Raw genomic sequence first — 20541 nt, forward strand, 5'->3', positions numbered from 1 at the left:
CCATTCTCACCACTTATTCAACACTACTGACAGTCCTAGACAGAGCAATCAGGCAGGAAAAATAAAAGGCATTTAAATAGGAAAAAAAGAAGTAAAACTGTCTCTTCTGGCAGGTGACATAACATTATAATAAATATAATGAAGACTCCAGCAGAAACTGTTAGTACTAATACAGTAAAATTGCAGGATACAAAATCAATATACAAAAATTAGTTGTATTTCTATACACTAATAATGAACTATCAGAGAAAGTAAGAAGACAATCCTATTTACAAATGCATCAAAAGGAATAAAATTCTCAGGAATAAATTTAACCAAAGATGTGAAAGACCTGTATACTGACAACAATAAGACCCTGATGATAGAAACCAAAGACACAAATAAATGGAAAGGTATTCCATGCTCATGGACAAGAATTAATATTGCTAATATGTTCATACTACCCAAAGAAATCTACATTTTCAATGCAATCCCTATCAAAATTTCTGTGGTACTTTCAGAGAAGATGTGTATAGAACCACAAAGTATCCCAAATAGCTCAAATAAACTTGAGAAAAAACAAAGCAGGAGGCATTACACTTCCTGATTTCAAACTATACTGCAGAGCTACAGTAATCAAAACAGTACAGTGTTTAAAAAAAAAAAAAAAAAAAAAAGACACATAGATCAAAAGAACAAAATAGAGAGCCCAGAAATAAAACCATGCCTTTATGGTCAACTTACAACAAGGGAGCCAAGACCATACAATGGAGCAAGGACAGTCTCTTCAATAAGTGGCGCTGAAAAAACCGTACCCCTACCTTACTCCATACACACAAAAATCAACTCAAAATGGATTAAAGACTTGAATGTAAGATCAGAAACCATAAAACTCCTAGAAGAAAACAGGGGATAACTCCTTGACATCAGTCATGGCAATGATTTTTTGAATTTGATACCAAAAGCAAAGGCAACAAAAGCAAAAATACACAAGTGGGACTGTAGCAAAACAAGAATCTTCTGCATAGTAAAGGGAACCATCAACCAAACGAAAAGGCCACCTATGGAAAAAGAAAATATTTACAAATCATATCTGCTCAGGGATTAATATCCAAAATCCTTTATCCAATATAAAGGAATACAACCCAATAAAAAAAAAAAAATCTGATTAAAAATGGGCAGAGGGCCTAAATAGACATTGTTCCAAATAAGACATACAAGTGATCAACTGGTTCATGAAAATGTACTCAGCATCACTAATCATCAGGGAAATGCAAAACAAAACTACAGTGAGATATTCACCTCATACCTGATAGAACAGCTGACAATGAAAAGATCAGTGTCGAGGAGGATGTAGAGAGAAAAGGGAACTCTACTGCACTGTTGGTGGGAATGTAAAGTGGTGCGGCCACTGTGGAAAACAGTATCAAGTTTCCTCAAAAAATTAAAAATAGAACTACCATATGATCCAGCAATTTCACTACTAGATGTTTATTCAAAGGTCAAGAAAACATTAACTTGAAAAGATATCTGTACTCCCAAGTTCATTGAAACACTATTTACAGTAGTCAAGACATGGAAATAACCTATTTGTCAATGGACAGATAAATGGATAAAGAAAAAGTACTACATATTCAAATCTGTTGTACATATGAAACTAACACAATATTATATGTCAAATCTCCTTTTTAAAAAAATCTGATGACTCAAACTCATGTTTGTTTAGTGAAATGAAAAGAAAAAATGATCATTCCTGAGGAATGATCAATACACATTTTGGGTGGAAAGACTATCACAAACAGAAAAAAGAACACCCCTTCTCCCAGCATTGCTTACTAGTCTGCCCCATGTATTTTCAACATTCCTTTACTGGCAGGATACAAGAAGAAAGTAAAAAATATACAGATAATAGACATATCAACTTTGGGACCATAATATGGGGTATCCAGATACAGGAAGAAGCAGCAGCAATAAAATAAGAATTTTCTAACGAGGTCCCCTGCCAAGGAAATCTACCTCCAGGGAGGGAAGAAACTCAATAGAAAAATACACCACATGAGCTACAGCATTCCTTGGTTTCAAGTTTGGTCATACTAGTCTCTAAAAATAAAGCTATCCCAGAATTTTCCTTAAATTAGAAGACTTATGGTCTGTCGATGAAAGAAAAGAGGAAAAGGAAAAGAAAGAGGAAAAGGAATGAAAAGAAAAGAAAAAGGAAAGAAAAGAAATGCACTGTGTTTCCTCAGGGTGTTAAACCATCATGTTGTGCTGTTACAGCAGCCCCAGGAAACTAATACAGCAGTAAACTACTGAAACACGTTGGGAAAGGTCTTCTACAGAAAAAACTACCCTTCATGCTATGATAACAACTTAGGGTATAACCAAAAGGAAAATTCGGTGCAGTTTGCTAATTCCATTTCTCACTAGAGTTTCTGAAAAAGCAAAGGACCTACAGTACCAGTTTATCAGTGATAAAACAAAATTTTCTGAGACTAGTTCTGCTTTCACTATACTTTCTACTTCTCTTCCTGTGTATGAAACGTGAATCCAGCTGATACCACTAAATACTGGCAACAAAGTGAAGAGAATCTGTTAGATTATGACTTTAATGTACATAAAAGATAAAAATACATTGTCAGTTTAATAAAATTACCTCTAAAGTATTAGTAAACTGACTTCTATTGCACAGGGTTTTTTGTTTTAAAGAATAAAAGTGAAATGTATGAGATTTTTTATCAGCTTTGGAAATTAATAAAACTAAAAGGATAATCTAAGAAGAGAAACCACAAGATGTACCCCTTAATAGAAATACTTATCACCTATACCAAAAATCAACCTATACCTAATAAGCCTATACATCTAACCCAACTTACAGAATGTGTTTAAACATCACTATGGAAATTCAATCGGCAAAATCCAAACAACAAAAAACTACAAAACGCACCCCAATCTAAGAGCTAATAAAGGAAAATTAATTTTAAAGAGAGAAACCAAGAAGACACCACCTTAATCAAATGATCAAGGTTAACATCACCAGTAATATGTGATATTGACAGCTTGGTACCACCTACCTGATAATACTGCCCTGAGAAGGGTATACCACCTCTGTAGTATTTCTCCTATTAACGTACAACCTCAATATAATCATAAGAAAGCATCAGACAAAGCACAATTAAGGGACTCGTCACAAGATACCGGTAGTTTTCAAACATTTTAATGTCATGAAGGCAAAGACTAAAGAACTGTCATAGACCAGAGGAAACCATGGCAACATGATAGCCAAATGCACTGTGGAGTACTGGATTAGGCCCAGGAATAGAAAAAAAACATTAGTATAAAAACTGGTGAAGCAAAATATACTAAGTAGTTAATGATATTGTACCAATATTAATTTCTTAGTTCTTATAATTACACTATAATTATGCCAGATGTTAACATGTAGGGAAGCTGTACTATTTTTGCCACTCCCAAGTCTCCCAAGTTAACTCCAAAAGTTAAGTTTTTTTTTAGTTTCAAAAAAAGGGAGATTTAACAGATACATCAATTACAATGTATCAATTTATTTGGATTCTTATTCAAATAAAAACACTAACAGAGATGACTAGGAAATTTTAACACCTGATTGGATGTTTGAGGATATTAAGAATTACTGCTAATTTTGGAGTTATAATAATGGTATTATCACAATTTTAGAGTTTCTTTTAGAGATAAATGTTAAAATACTTGTGAATAAAATTATATACTTGTGATTTGCTTTAAAATAATCTGAGGGTGAGGGAAGAAAGTCGATGAAGGTACAAATGAAACAAGATTGGCCATAGTTGATAAATGCTGAAAGACACATGGTAGTTTGTTATATCCTCTCCACATGTGTATGTTTGAAATTTTTTCCATTAACTAAAAAAATGTGTGTGTGTATATATGTATATATATATACATATATACATATAACTTAAAAGAATAAAATCAGAGGCAAATTTAAATAAACAGAATTAGCCATGTATAAATACCATTCAACTAAAACTATTTCAATCACTCCTAAATTTCAATTATGCATTTGAAGTTCAACTTGGCTACAAAGCTTCCCAAGCACTCGAAAGCTACCTTCAGCCTAATCTAAGCACAAGCCTGTGACTCTAGAGTCTCCTCTCATATTGCTTTAACTTCTCTAACCAAAAACCATAGCTCACAATGCTTTTTCTTTCAATGAATGAGGGACATGGTGTCTTTAATGCCAAATTTAAATTAATTTCAATATTATCTGTTCTTTGCCATGTCAACTTCTAAAATAAACTTTTTTTTTCTCATAAGAGTCATCAGCGTTCAAAGAAGAAAACTAGTTTGCTTTGACACTGTCCTTTCTTAATCCTGAGATCTTTATTTCTAATGAGGTCATGATAATTGCCTAGGTAACAAAGTTTTCTCCCTTTTAGTTCCTATTGTTAATTCATGTTGTTTTATCCTCACTCTCTCCTACTGCCAATTAACCATTTCTTTAAGTTTCTCCTTCCTCACTAGTAAGTGTTCATTAGAGAACACACTAAGGTTCTTTAATGGAAAAAAAAAAAAAAAGCCTACATTTATCAGTTTTTCTTCTCTCTGTTTCTGGAAATATTTCTTAAATACCTTACCATTACAATAATTTCTAAGCCATACATATTTTTTTAAATCTAAGCATAACATACCAAAATAATTTTTAAATAGGTTTCACAGTTTCCTTACCAAAAGAATAGGATTTCAACTTGATACTTTAGCATATGCTTGTGAACCCTGATTAAATTCACTTAGTGTACCATTAAATTATGACTTGTATTCACAATGTGAATCACTGGATTTGCACCACCTGCCCCACAAACTAGCATCAAAGTGGAATACGATTCCTTTTACACCTGGCATAAAAAAATTAAGACTGGTTGGTTCTTATGAACAAATCTGGGCCACAATTTTTTAAGATGCCAATAACAAACACTGTTAGTAAGAGAGTAACATTTGAACACAGGACAGTGATAGAGTCACAGAAAGCCAGGAATCAAGTACAAAAATCTATGGACTGTTGACAGCAGAGACTATTGTGAGTGATAGGAATACCAGGACAGAAGAGCTATTAGACCCATTCATATCTTTAAAAAGTCTTATATGTATATAGAAAGAGATATAAGGGTTGGTCAAATTAAATATGCTACACCTGTACTATAGCATGCAACAGTTTAAAAAAAAAGCCCCCCAAGGAGCACTTGGGTGGCTCAGCTGGTTAGGAGTCTGACTCTTGGTATGGGTTAAGATCATGATCTCACTGTTCCTGGGACTGAGCCCCACGCTGGGCTCTATGCTGACAGCATGGAGCCCACTTGGGATTCTCTCTCTCCTCTCTGTTCCTCCCCGGCACACGCGCGCTCTCTCTCTCTCTCTCTCTCTCTGTAACTCAACAACAACAAAAAAGCTCCCCAAGACATGTGAAAAAAGCAACTTGCAGAATATTATGTAAATGTCATTTGTGTATGTTTTTAAATATGTACAAATTTATATATGTAATAGAATATTTATATATTTATACATGAAAATGAAACTGAAAGGATGCCCACAAAAGTTTGAGGGGTGGTCTTTCATATTTTGTTCTGAACATTTCACCTCTGTCATGTTTTGATCTTTAAATATTATTTAATATATATTATAAAACAATTAAATGGAAGGAAAACAAAACAAAGAGAAGCTTTATAGGAGACATTCTGGAGTGGAGGAAGTTACAGCTCTGGTTTTTCATGATTTGCCCTAACAGCAGAAACCAAATCAATTTGCCATAAACATTAGCGAAAACTCAAATTCTCACATTTTGTTTAATCACAGATTTACTACTTGGCCCTTGTTGTTTAAAACAAAATTGCAACTGAACAACCCAAAAGATAGTCAGAAATGTTTTAATTCTGTAAGAAATCATAATATGATAATCCAAATTGTCGAACTCTAAATTAAAAAAAAAAAAAACTGTTTCACAGAACAGTTTTAGAAAAGCTAAATTTAGAAAAGCATTTTTCATAGGCCCCTTCTAAAAGTGATAACAAGTGGTTTAAGAAGCCTATCTTTCTTTTGAACTACATATTATATGGGGCGCCTGGGTGGCGCAGTCGGTTGAGCGTCCGACTTCAGCCAGGTCACGATCTCGCGGTCCGTGAGTTCGAGCCCCGCGTCAGGCTCTGGGCTGATGGCTCGGAGCCTGGAGCCTGTTTCCGATTCTGTGTCTCCCTCTCTCTCTGACCCTCCCCCGTTCATGCTCTGTCTCTCTCTGTCCCAAAAATAAATAAAGGTTGAAAAAAAAAAAAAATTTGAACTACATATTATATGTATTATTAATTCCCCTTATTTATAAGGTAGGCATATATGGTGTTGCCATGCCCACAATTTCCTGGAAAGCTAAAATAAGTAATTTTTCAGAGTTTTGCTAAATTAAATTATTTGTACTCCTTCAATGTAAACTCCAAAAGAGAAAGACACCTACTAGATCCCTCCCAAAAATTATTTAATTACTGTAAAGCTTTATTCAGCAACATCAAACCAAAAAAGTTTAGAACATTTAGTCAAGCTTTCCCCGGAGAACTGATTAAAAATGCCATGCCTCCTGAAGGAACAAAAACAACAAAAACACCCCCCCCCATAAGAAACCTGAAAGTTACCTGAATTACAATAATTCAAAGACACCTTAGAGATTTGAAGCACAGCTGCCCAAGTCATTAATACAGAATATTTAATATTACAGAAAAAAGGAATCTATGTTGTCAGTAATAAATTTGATTTTTTGGTTCTCTGACAGATTTTATTATTTTCATGTCAGTGATGACAGATCATTTTTATGGCACAAAACATATCAAATACCACCTGTGTGATTTCCTAACACCCAAATTGTTATAATCATCACACTGATTCACGGAATACAAACAACAAGAAAAGAAAGTAGCATCAGTGTCATGAATAACTATTTCTCAGGTGGCCATGAAGCTGGGCCCCTCTGGAATCAAGTTCCCCAGGTTCCTCTGCCCAGTGAAGGGAAATAATCTCAGGATTCACTTGTGACTCCAGGGATTAGCAAAAAAAAAAAAAAAAAGAAAAAAGAAAAAAAAAAAGGTGGTAGCTGTTACAGCACAGCAAAAAAAAAAAAAAAAAAGAGAGAGAGAGAGAGACACTAAACACATTAACATGGAAGGTTCCTTCCTGGCTAAGGATGTAGTAAGGAAACGTAGAGAAGGTCTGGTTCACAAATGTTCTTTATACTTGTTTACGATGAATTCTGTATGTCTTTGACATTAGACACATACAAATCAAATATTTCACAATAGCAGAAATGAGAAATCAGTAAAAACTAAATACATTTCTGTTTATGTTTCATTCAAAAGCTCCTGGAAGCTTAATACTAGCATCGTACTTAAGATGAATATTTTTACACAAGGTACCTTACTTAAAAGGCAACTCTCTACCGCCTAAAAACATACACATAACATTTCAAAAAATACATTACCCTGATCATTTTTTAAAACTACGAAGGTAAGGGGCTCAGTTGATTGAGTATCTAACTCTGGACTTAGGCTCAGGTTATGATCTCATGGTTTGTGAGATCAAGCTCCATGTTAAAAGAAAATTTAAGGAAAAAAAAAACTATGAAGGTAAATATTGTTTGTACCTTTTATGCTTTATTTAGGAACTTTATTCTTTCATACCATGATTTGCTTTGGTAAGTTTTATAATACTTTATTATGTTCTAGATATAGAATTAAATGTATAATACTACAATGTCCATTAACACAGGAAATTTTAAAATGATAAAAACTATTATCAAGCTAATAACCTGGACATCTTTATTAATCAGAAGTACCAAATACGTATAGTACAGGATTATTGTGAGAATTAAATGATTAACAGTTGATATTTTTAAAAGGCATTTGTATTCAGTGTATAAAATACTGCAGAATTCTCTTTGTTGGTTATGTGTCTTTGTGAACACTCTTGCCTAGAATGTTCTCACAGCCAGCTTCTTACCCTCAAGTCACACCATAAATGTCTCTTCCTCAGAAAGGCCTTCCTTACCCCTTCCTATATAACCCTGGCACTCTTTTCCTCGGTACCCTACATTTCCTGCTCAGTACTGATCCGAATCTGACCTTTTCATTTCCCCCACTAGAATGAGAAGTCCATGAAAACAGGGACACACTTATCTTTTTCACTATATTCCCTTCATCTAACACGGTGCCTATATCAAAGAAAGTGCTCAGTCATTACCATATTAATGATAAATAATGAATGTTGTCTAAATATCTACCAGAAACTGCTTTCAGGGTATTAGAGATACAAAGTTAATGCCTAGTCTTCAAATACACCTACTTTAGCTAGTTTTTTTTAAAGATTCATAACTTAAGATTTGATATCTTCAGTGTATGGAAACATCCAACCCCAATATCTTATTTCTCACTGATGACATTTTCAAAGGTTATCTTTGCTCAACGGTTGTTAAACATTTTGGTCTCAGAACTTTATACTCTTAAATACAAGGTAAAAGTTTTTGCTTATGTAGATTATATCTACCAATATTCACCATATTGGAAATTAAAACATTTTTAAATTATTCATTAAAATGTATTATCAATAAACTCAATGTAACAGCACATTTTTATGAAAAATAACTTTTCAAAAACAAAACCTCTTAGAAGAGTAATGCTGTTTTATACTTCTGCAAATCTGATGACTGGTTTACTCAAAAGGCAGCTACAGACTCTTTTCTGTTGTACTATGTAATTTGGATTGAAGTATTTGAAGAATTTCTAACCTCACATTGATTAATAGTTGGAAAAGGGATCCATTTTTAGTACTTTTTCTGATAATTGTGGATAATATTGAGACTACCCCAAAACTAAACAAATGGTAGTTTCTGAAAGGTTGTAATATACCATATATCAATGAATTTTCCCTACTCTATTACATTGAAATTCATCATCCCATTTCACCCTTTGAATGAAGTTTTTATCCCAACGTGATTCTGTAATACCATGCACTGGTCATTTGTAAAATAGTGCTAAGTTATGCCAATCTCCCAAATGCTGACATTTTTACTACACAATATTTTTAAATTACATTTATTAATGTCACCAGTGATAAAATGAGACAAATCTTTGTCTTGGGAACTGTCAAGCTTACAGTGGTAGATACAAGTTTTCCAAAATCCTAATTTTTTACCTAAAAGGTCAAATTTTATCTTTGGCAATCAATATCAGTAATTTTCCATGAAGTAATAGGCTCACTCCACTCACTTTTGAAAAAATGTCTGCAAATACCCAAGTCCAAATAATGATTACCTGCCAGTTCTTTTAGGTAAAAATTGTATACAATTTAAAAAATGAGTAATTTAACTTGCAACTCAAATATCTTTATCAGTGCTTTGACTCAAGACAATCATTATACTTTGGCATGAAGCCAAACTGTTTCATAAGTACTTCCTGTTTCTTCACACAGAATATTAAAGGACATGTACTCAAAGGTAAAGGTTTAATAAAGTAACATTTACTGTTTCGTTAGGCACATTCTTAAACAAAATTCGCTTTTATTTTTTTTTTTAATTTTTTTTTTCAACGTTTATTTATTTTTGGGACAGAGAGAGACAGAGCATGAACGGGGGAGGGGCAGAGAGAGAGGGAGACACAGAATCGGAAACAGGCTCCAGGCTCTGAGCCATCAGCCCAGAGCCCGACGCGGGGCTCGAACTCACGGACCGCGAGATCGTGACCTGGCTGAAGTCGGACGCTTAACCGACTGCGCCACCCAGGCGCCCCAAAATTCGCTTTTAAAAAAATGCAAAGGATTTCAGGGAAGATCCAGAAGAGGATCCTGAGCTCCCTTCATCCCAGACACAACAAGATAACAGCTACATGTATACAGCTAGCTCTGAAAATGACCTGAAGACTAGCAGAAGAGACCTTCTGCAAGTAATCAGAGATAGGAGCCCACACTGAAAAGACAGGAGGGGTGGAGACTCCAGCAAGACTAAATATAAATGGGAGGACACCCCAAGCACAGAAAAGTCAGAAAATCAGACACACACTGGCAATGGTGACCCACATTGAGAAGATCAGTCCCCATAACACCTGGCTTTGAAAACAAGTGAGTCTTAACTTCAGGAGCTTTTCAAATAAGTGGGACTTAATTCCAGGCACTTTAGAATTCATTGGGCTTAATACCACGGAAAGTCAACATTGATAGGAAACTGAGTCCCTGACCTTAAAGAGTCAGCATGATAATAAACTGGGCTGGAGACACAGCACAGAAGCAGCACTTTGAAAAGTGCCTAGGAAATATGTGAATGAAGTTTATTTACTAATCTCAGAACCTATGCTGAAAGGGCAGGGATCTTCAGGAAGTTTCTCCAAAAACAAAGTGGTAGCAGGTCCCAACCTAGATAGCCAGACATTTGTGGAAACCAGCACTAACTGTATCTACCTTGCTAGTACCATATGCCTGGCCCCTACATTTCCCTGAGGACCCGCCCATCCAGCCTGCCTGCCTTGGCTGACTTCTGTCCAAAGCAGCTCCAGCCCCACCACACCCTGCAAGCAGCCTCAGCAGGGACCATCACTCCAAAGTGACTACTGCTCTGAGGAGAGGGGTAGGTAACCATACACACCAGCATGCCCGCAGTTCTTGTGTAGCTGGGCCTCTCAGCTGGTCTGGTTGCACAGGGAGAAAGCCCTGCCTTTCAATGCACCTTCAAGTGCGGCTGAGGGGTTAACTGCAGGTACCTAGTCTGACTGCTGGCCCCACCCACCTGCAGGCTTGTGGTGGCCCAGAGAAGCCTCTCAATAGCACAGGGACCAAACCTTGCCAGGTACACCCACAGCAAGCTAAGCAGGTCATTGCAGCTGGCTGGGCTGAAACCAAACACAGTCACAACAGTAGGGTGCATGCAGTCCACACAGAAGATACCCTGGAGCACCTGGTTCTGATGACCAAAGGGGACTGGGCTTCAGGGCACCACAGGATCTTCTGTACACAAAGCCTCTGCTGTCAAGACCAGGAGATGGAACCGACTTCTCTAATACATAGGAACAAACACAAGAGTTAGACAAAATCAGGAGACAGAGGAATATGTCCTAAATGAAAAAAGAGGACAAAATGACAAAAAAACAATGGATGAAATAAAATGGAGACAAGCAAAATGTCTGATAAATAATGCAAAGTAATAATCATAGATACCCACTGGACTTGAGAAAGGAGTGTTAAGAACTGAGAACTCAGAGAATATAAAAAATCCATAGAGCTGAAGAATTCAAGAAATGAAAGAAATACACTAGAGGGAATCCACAGATTAGAGGATGCAGAAGAAGGGATCAGCAATTTGGAAGACAGGATAATGGAAAGCAACTAAGATGAACAGCAAAAAGAAAAAAAATAGTAATAAAAAATAAGAATAGGTTAAGGGAATTCAGTGCCACTATCAAGTGTAATAATATTTGTATTATAGGGATTCCTAAAAGAGAAGTGAGAGAGGAGACAGAAATGTGTTTGAAGAAATAATAGCTGAAAACTTCCCCAATTTGGGGAAGAAAACAGACGACCAGATTCAGGAAGCACAGAAATCCCCTAAACCAAGATTAACCCCAGGAGGTCCACACCAAGACATATAATAATTGAGATGGCAAAAAGTAATGATAAAAAATTCTAAGAGCAGCAAGAGAAAATAAAAGAGGTATATAGAAGAGTTACAAAGAAACTTCATAAGATTATCGTAAGACTGTCAGCTGATTTATCAGCAGAAACTTTGCTGGTATATTCAAATTCCTAAGAGGAAAAAAACCTGCAACAAAGAATACTCTACCCAGCAAAGTTATCACTAAGAATAGAATGAAAAATAAAGAGTTTCCCAGACAAACAAGAGTTAAAGGAGTTCATCACCACTAAACCAGCCTAAGAAATGTTAGAGGGGCTTAAAGTGAAAAGTCTATAACCAAAAGGAAATTATAAAAGCAAATATATAGTAAAGGAAATGTAGTAGATTAATCACTTATAAAGCTGGTATGGAGATTAAAATACAAAAGTAGTAAAATGAATTGTGTCGATAAAATTAGTCAAGAGACACTAAATAAAAAGATGTAAAATATGCAATCATATACACAAAATATGGAGGGGAGGTGTAAATGGAGCACTTTTAGAATGTATTTGAACTTAAGTGACCATCAACTTAATATAGACAGATATACACATGTATACCACTCCAATGTAACAACAAATAAAAAACCTATTATACACACAAACAAAGCCATCAAACACAGGCAAAGAGAGCAAAAAAAGAGGAACCAAAAGAACTATAAAAACAACCAGAAAACAGTTAACAAAATGGCAATAAGTACATACCTAACAAAAATTACTCTAAGTGTAAATGGACTAAATGCTCCACTAATAAGACATATGAGACTGAATAGATTAAAAAAAAAAAAAAATCCATCTATATGCTGTCTATAAGAGACTTGCTTTGGACCTGAAGATACATACAGGTTAAAAGGGGGAAAAAAATGGAAAACATAGATCATGCAAATGAAAAAAAAAAAAAAAAAAAAAAACTTGGTAGCAATAATTATATCAGACAAAATACATTTTATTTTATTATTTTTTTAATGTTTATTTATTTTTGAGAGAGAGAGAGAGCTCAAGTGGGGAAGGGGCAAAGAGGGAGACACAGAATCTGAAGCAGGCTCCAGGCTCCGAGCTGTCAGCACAGAGCCCAACATGGGGCTCAAACTCATGAACCATGAGATCATGACCTGAGCTGAAGTCAGACGCTTAACCAACTGAGCCACCCAGGCACCCCAGACAAAATAGATTTTAAAACAAAGACTATAAAAAGTCAACGAAGTGTACTATGCAATAGAGGGAACTATCAAACAAAAAGACATAACAAGTGTCAATATCTAAGCACCCAACATTGCAACATGTAGATAGATAAAGCAACCATTAACATAGAGGGAGAAATTGACAACAATATAACAATAGTAGGGAATTTTAACATCCACTTACATCAATAAATAGATCAGACAGAAAGTCAAAAGGAAACAATGGCTCTGAACAACACAACAGACCAGATGAACCAGATATATAGAACATTCCATCACAAAACAGCAGAATATACATTATTTTCAAGTACAAATGGACTATTCTCCAGGATAGATCATATGTTAGGCCACAAAATAACTCTCAATAAATTACTCAAGAGACACGAAAAGATATAAAATACGAAGTCATATACATAAAACGTAGAGGGGAAAGTAGAGTTAAGAAGATTGAAATGTCATGCATCTTTTCCAACCACAATGATATAAAATTAGAAGTTTAAAAAATCTAGAAAGGACACAAATGCCTAGAGGGTAAGCAACATGCTACTAAATAATGAATGGGTTAACCAAGAAAGCAAGGAAGAAATAAAAAAAATACATGGAGACAAGTAAAAATGAAAACACACAATCCAAAATTTTTGGGACACAGCAAAAACAGTTCATAGCAATACAGACCACCTCAACAAAATAAAAAATCTTAAAGAAAAAGAATAAAACAAAGCCTAAACTAGTAGAAGAAAGGAAATTATAATAGAGATTAAAGCATAAATAAATGAAAGAGACTAATACGCACAACACACACACACACACACACACACACACACACACACACACACACGAAAAGATTAATGAAACCAAGAGCTGGTTCTCTGAAAAGATAAAATTGATAAACCTTTAGCCAGACTCATCAAGAAAAAGAGGACTCAAAATCAGAAATGAAGAAAGAGAAATAATAATTGACACCATAGAAATACAAAGAACTATAAGAAAATATTATGAAAATGAATATGCCAACAAATTGGACAATTTAGGAGAAATGGGTAAATTCCTAGAAATATACATCCTTCAAAAACTAAATTAGGAAAAAAATAAAATCTGAACAAATCAATTGCTAGTAACAAAACTGAATCACAAATCACGAAACTCCAAACAGAAGTCCAGGACCAGATGACTTCACAGATGAATTCTACCAAATATTTAAAGAAGAGTTAATACCTACTCTTCTCAAACTATTCCAAAAAATAAAAAGGGGCACCTGGGTGGCTCAGTCAGTTAAGTGTCCAACTTTGGTTCAGGTCATGATCTCACAGTTCGTGAGTTTGAGCCCTGCGACAGGCTCTGCACTGACAGCTCAGAGGCTGGAACCCACTTCAGATACTGTGTTCCCTCTCTCTTCCCCCTCCTGCTTACAATCTCTCTCTCTCTCTCTCTCTCTCTCTCTCACACACACACACACAAATAAATAAAAACATTAAAATTTTTTTAAATATAAAAAGAAAAAAGAAAAAGGGAAAGGAAAACTTCTACAAGACCAGCATTACCCTGTACCAAAACCCAACAAAGACACTATAAAAAAAGAAAACCGTAGGCCAATACCCCTGGTGTGTGTAGATGCAGAAATCCTCAACTAAACAAACCAAATTCAAAAATACATTTAAAATACCATTCACTATGATCAAGTAGGATTTATTCCAGGGATGCAAGGGTGGTTTAATATTCACATTCAGTGTGATACACCAAAATCACAAGTATAAAACCATACGATCATCTCAATAGATGCAGAAAAAGCACGTGACAGCAGAAAAAGCACAACCATCCATTCATGATAAAAGCCCTAAGCAAAGTGGATTTAAAGGGAACATACCTCAACATAATAAAAGTCATATATGAATAACTCACAGCTAACATCATACTCAGTGGTGAAAAACAGAAAGCTTTTCCTCTAAGATCAGAAACAAGGCAAGGATGTCCACTCTCACCACTTCTATTTAACATAGTACTGGAAGTCCTGGCTATAGCAATCAGCAAATAAGAAAAAGAAATAAAAGGCATCCAAATTGGTTAGGAAGAAGCAAAACTGTCACTATTTGCAGATGACATACTATATAGTTATTAGAATGAATGAATTCAGTAAAGTTGCAAGATACAAAATTAACATACAGAAACCAGTTGCATTTCTATAAAGTAATAATGAAGTAGCAGAAAGAGAAAATAAAAAAAAAAAAAAACAATCCTAATTACAACTGCACCAAAAAGAACATAACTAGAAATAAATTTAACTGAGGAGGTTAAAGACCTATACTCTGAAATTTGCAAGACATTTATAAAAGAAATTGAAGATGACAAAAGGAAATGTATACCATGTTCATAGACTGGAGGAATATTGTTAAAATGTCCAAACTACCCAAAGCAATCTACACATTCAATGTAATCCCTATAAAAATACCAGTGTTTTCAAAATACCAATGTTCTTCACAGAACTGGATCAAATAATACTAAAACTTGTATGGAACCACAGAAGACCCTGAATAGCCACAGTAATTTTGAAAGAGGAAAACAAAACTGGGGATATAACAATGCAAGATTTCATGATATACTACAAACTACAGTAATCAAAACAGTATGTTACTGACAAAAAAAAAAGACATATAGGTCAACAGAGCAGTAGAGAGAGCCCAGAAATAAATCCATGGCTATATCACCAATTAATCTATGACAAAAGAGTCAAGACTATACAGTGGAAAAAAGATTTTTTTTTAACATTTACTCATTTTTTGAGAGAGAGGGAGAGAGCACAAGCGGAGGAGGGGCAGAGAGAGAGGGAGACACAGAATCTGAAGCAGGCTCCAGGCTTTGAACAGACAGCACAGAGACTGACATGGGGCTCGCACCTATGGACTGTGAGATCATGACCCGAGCCGAAGTCGGACACTTAACTGACTGAACCACCCATGCGCCCCAATAGTATTTTCAATAAATGGTGCTGGGAAAACTGGACAGCTATATGGAAAAAAAATGAAACCAAACCCCTTTCTTATACCATATACAAAAATAAACTCAAAATTAATTAAAAACCTAAATGTGAAACCTGAAATCCTAAAACTCCTAAAGAAAACATAGGCAGTAATCTCTTGGACATTACCCCTAACAATGTATTTATGGAGAGGTCTCCTTTGGCAAGGGAAACAAAGCAAAAAATAAGCCACTGGAACTACACCACAATAAAATGCTTTTGCACAGGAAAGGAAACCATCAACAAAGCAAAAAAGCAATCCAGTGAATGGAAGAAGTCATATTTGCAAATGATATACCTGATTAGGGTCTAATATCCAAAATATATTAAAAAACCCCTACAACTCAACACCAAACAAATAAACAAACAAACAATCCAATTCAAAAATGGGCAGAGGACCTGAACAGACATTTCTCCAAAGAAGACATACAGATGGCCATTAGGCACATGAAAAACTGCTCAACATCACTAATCATCAGGGAAATGCAAACCAAAATCACAGTGAAATATCACCTCACATCAATCAGAATGGCTAGTATCAAAAAAAAAAAAAAAAGTGTTGGTAAAGACGTGGAGAAAGGGAATACTTATGCACTGTTGGTGGGAATGTAAACTGGTGCAACCAGTGTGGAAAACAGTATGGAGGTTCCTAAAAAAATTAAAAATAGAAATACCATGTGATCCAGTAATTCCACTACTGGGTATTTATGCAAAGAAAACAAAAACTCTAATTCAAAAACATACATAACCCCATATTTACAACAGCCAAGATACAAAAGCAACTCAAGTGTCCACTGATAGATGAAAGAATGGAGACAGGATACACATACACACACGCAAATGCAACACACACACACACACACACATATACACACACAATGTAATATTTCTGGGCCACGAAAAAGAATGAGATCTTGCCATTTTCAACTACATGAATGGACAGAGGGGGTATTACACTAAGTGAAATAAGTCATATAGGGAAAGACAAATCCCATATGATTTCACTTTTATTTGGAATCTAGAGAACAAAACGAACAAAGGGGAAAAAAAACTTCTTAAATACAAAGAACTTATAGTTGCCAAATGGGAGATGGGGGTAGGGTGGGGAGGGATAGAAATGGGTGAACTGATCAAGGGGATTAAGAGGTACAAACTTAGTTATGAAATAAGTCATGAGATTAAAAGTACAGCATAGGGAATATAGTCAATAATATTGTAATAATGTTACACGGTGACAGATGGTGACTACACTATTGTGGTAAGCACTAAGTAATGTATAGAACTGTCAAATCAGTGCTGTACACCGGAAACCAATATGACATTATTAACTATATACTTCAATAAAAAAAGAAAACTGCAGGGGACCCTGTGTGGCTCAGTCAGTTAAGCGTCCGACTTTGGCTCAGGTCATGATGTCACGGTTCATGGGTTCGAGCCCTTCATCGGGCTCTGTGCTGACAGCTCAGAGCCTGGACCCTGCTTTGTGTCTCCCTCTCTCTCTGCTCCTCCCTCACTATGCTCTCTCTCTCTGAAAAATTAAAAAAAAAAAAAAACCTGCAGGGGCGCCTGGGTGGCTTAGTGGGTTAAGTGTCCCACTCTTGATTTCAGCTCAGGTCATGATCTCATTGTTTGGTTCTTGAGCTCAAGTCCTGTGTCAGGCTCTTCTTTGACAGTGCAGAGACTGGGATTCTCTCTCTCTCCCTCACTCTCTGTCCCTCCCCTGCTTGCTTGCTTGCTTGCTCTCTCTCTCAGAATAATTTTTTTTTTAAGTGAGGAAAAGAAAACTGCAAGTGCAAAGCAGTAAGGAATACAATTTTACCTGTGCCCTGGCCTCAATTTGTGCCCAAGTGCCATTAATTTTACCCATCACTAGTTCTGAACCATTAGTTGCACTTTTATTTTTTTAATGTTTTCTAATGTTTATTTATTTTTGAAAGAGAGAGGGACAGAGGGTGAGCAGGAGAGGGGCAGAGAGAGAGGGATACACAGAATCTGAAGCAGGTTCCAGGCTCTGAGCTGTCAGCACAGAGTCCGATGTGGGGCTCAAACTCACGAACCATGAGATCATGATCTGAGCTGAAGTCAGATAGTCAACCGAGCCACCCAAGCACCCCTAAACATTATTCTAATGAACCAAGTAAGAAAGTGTAGCATTATCATTGTCACAATGATATTATATGAACTACCCAGAAACCACTTATCTATAACCAAAAAAAAAACAAATTATCACTAAAAGAGACTATATGATTAAGCGTATAAAAAATGAACTTAGGGGGCGCCTGGGTGGCTCAGTCGGTTGAGCGTCCAACTTCGGCTCAGGTCATGATCTCGCGGTTCGTGAGTTCAAGCCCCGCGTCGGGCTCTGTGCTGACAGCTCAGAGCCTGGAGCCTGTTTCAGATTCTGTGTCTCCCTCTCTTTCTCTGACCCTCCCCCGTTCATGCATGCTCTGTCTCTCTCTGTCTCAAAAATAAATAAACGTTAAAAAAAAATTTTTTTTTAAATATGAACTTAGGATATTTACTGGTAGGTTCAAAAAGAAATAACAGGAAGAGAAAACAAAAATTTGTTTATAAAACAACACAATAAAAGACTAAAAGGCATGAGGAAAACACAAAGCTGAAGTGTATAACCATCCTTAACACTCCTCTTTAAATGCCTTGGCATGAAAAACAGCACTACATTTTATAAAATGTTATCAAGCATTTTCAAGTGACAGAGTAACTGGATCAAATGAGTATTTTGATCCCCTAAGTGTGACGTTATGGTGGAGAAAGTTCTACCATTACAAAAACTTAGTTATAAAAGCCCATACACGTCACTCAGTACGTGTAATTATTTTTGGACTTGCCATTTCTTCAAATTCCAAGGATGGTGACTATTATTTCTACTATTCTACAAGATCCTTCATCATCTGGCCCCCGCTTATGTCACCAGCCTCATTACAAACTCCCTACAGTTCCCAAATACATCCCATTCTCATTCCTGCATCAACAGCAGGCATATATTGCCTCTATTTGGAATGTCCTTACTCATTTGGCACAAGACTTCAAGATTCAGCTCATGTGTCACTTTCTTCTCCATTACATCTGTACCCATACCCCATTTGCCTCTGGTGCTCCCCTGACACTCTGCATACATTCTTTAGAGCACATATCTTACAGCAGGTTATTTATGTTATGTTCTTCATGTAAGACTTCAAAGGCAAAGACCTGGAGGCAAAGGAGCAGGCCTAGACACTCACGCCTCCAGAGTCCAGCATTACACAGTTTTAATATATGTTTATTAAAGAAAACAAGCAGGGAAAAGGAATAAAATGTGCTGGCCAACTAAAACCCACGTTCTCAATTCACCTGACAAACTTTGTCTCACAAGGGAAATCACTAATTTAGCATTACAGTCTGTATATTACCTCTTACATTTCACAAAACACACAACTTGACAAATTTAAATGGATGAACTTGCAAATCTAAGTACCAGAATTCAGATCCTGATTTCTCCCAATGAAATGAAGATACTTCGTATTAATAAAAATGTGATTATCTGGGCGTGGTTTTCATTTCTCCTTTATTGTGTTTCACAAAATCTCCTCTAAGATTTTTTGTAGTTTTTTTAATTCAAAAAAATAGTAAAAGGCAGGAAAGTCTCTTTAATCCTATATTTGAGTCAAATGTTAATTTTTAAATAAACAAAATACTTTAAAAACCATATAAAGAAATACTAAATAGTAACAAAAATGAAGAAAAGCAACAAAACAAAAACAGGAAAATTTATTTCAGATATGCTAATCTTAAGTCAAGAAATTTATTTTACCAGTATATAAATACAAGTATACCCTGGTTTCTTAAAACTAAACTTCAAAGCAGTTCCAAGGATGTCCATGCCTTCCTCTCTTCCCTCCTCTCTCTATGTAAAACCTGCATCACTAAACATAATAGTCTCAGTAGATACTCACATCAGTTTCCTTTAGCTTTTAATTTTTATTTAAAGGCTAAAATGTAGCCATTATATATGTATAAACTTTCTCAAATGATGATAGATTTTAAACCTGCTTAACAAAAAACAGTTTTCAGAGGATGATTCTCATTGAGATACCATCTCTTTGCTTTTCAACCAGCTACAGCTTAATCTTTTAAAAAGTGAGTTACTCCTTCACTGATCAAAGGACTCCAAGCTACTGTTTTCCATTAGAGTTTCCTCATAGCCATGGTAACATTTCAACTATGTTCCTAATATATTTATTTTGCCACTCTTATTGTAGTTTAAGTTCACTACACAATTGCTTTATATGACAATAGTATATGGCTTCAGTGTGCAGAAAATTATGAGAAATTATGTTAGTCTGTCCTCCCTCCATCCGCAAATTGGTAGACTGGTTTTACTCCAAAACTTCACTCTTAGTTAATTCAAACAATTCATCAAAAGGACTACCAGCATAACTGTCACAGCTATATAAAAGAACCATGAATCAGCACACCTTAAGTTTAGTTTGGGGATAATTATCACCTTGCCACTATACATTCAGAAACAATGACATTAAATACAGTCATTCTCTTACATTAGAAACCACATCGGTGTCCTATTTCTCACTGGATCAAATTTAAATTCTATCAACCAACCAAATTATTTTCAACTTAAATAGGTATTCCCTACTCCTAGTAGGTATATCCTACTGTGTATGTATATGTGCC

General features: G+C 35.6%; 1 protein-coding gene across 1 annotated transcript in view; it reads right to left on the minus strand.

The window, feature by feature from the left end:
- The window catches only part of SDHAF3 (succinate dehydrogenase complex assembly factor 3), a 65261-nt gene that overhangs the window by 12219 nt on the left and 32501 nt on the right, over nt 1-20541 (minus strand). The window lies entirely within an intron of this gene.

This window comes from Puma concolor, chromosome A2, assembly GCF_028749965.1.
Source record: "Puma concolor isolate L17-30 chromosome A2, mPumCon1.1.hap2, whole genome shotgun sequence".
In the NCBI taxonomy this organism is placed as follows: domain Eukaryota; kingdom Metazoa; phylum Chordata; class Mammalia; order Carnivora; family Felidae; genus Puma; species Puma concolor.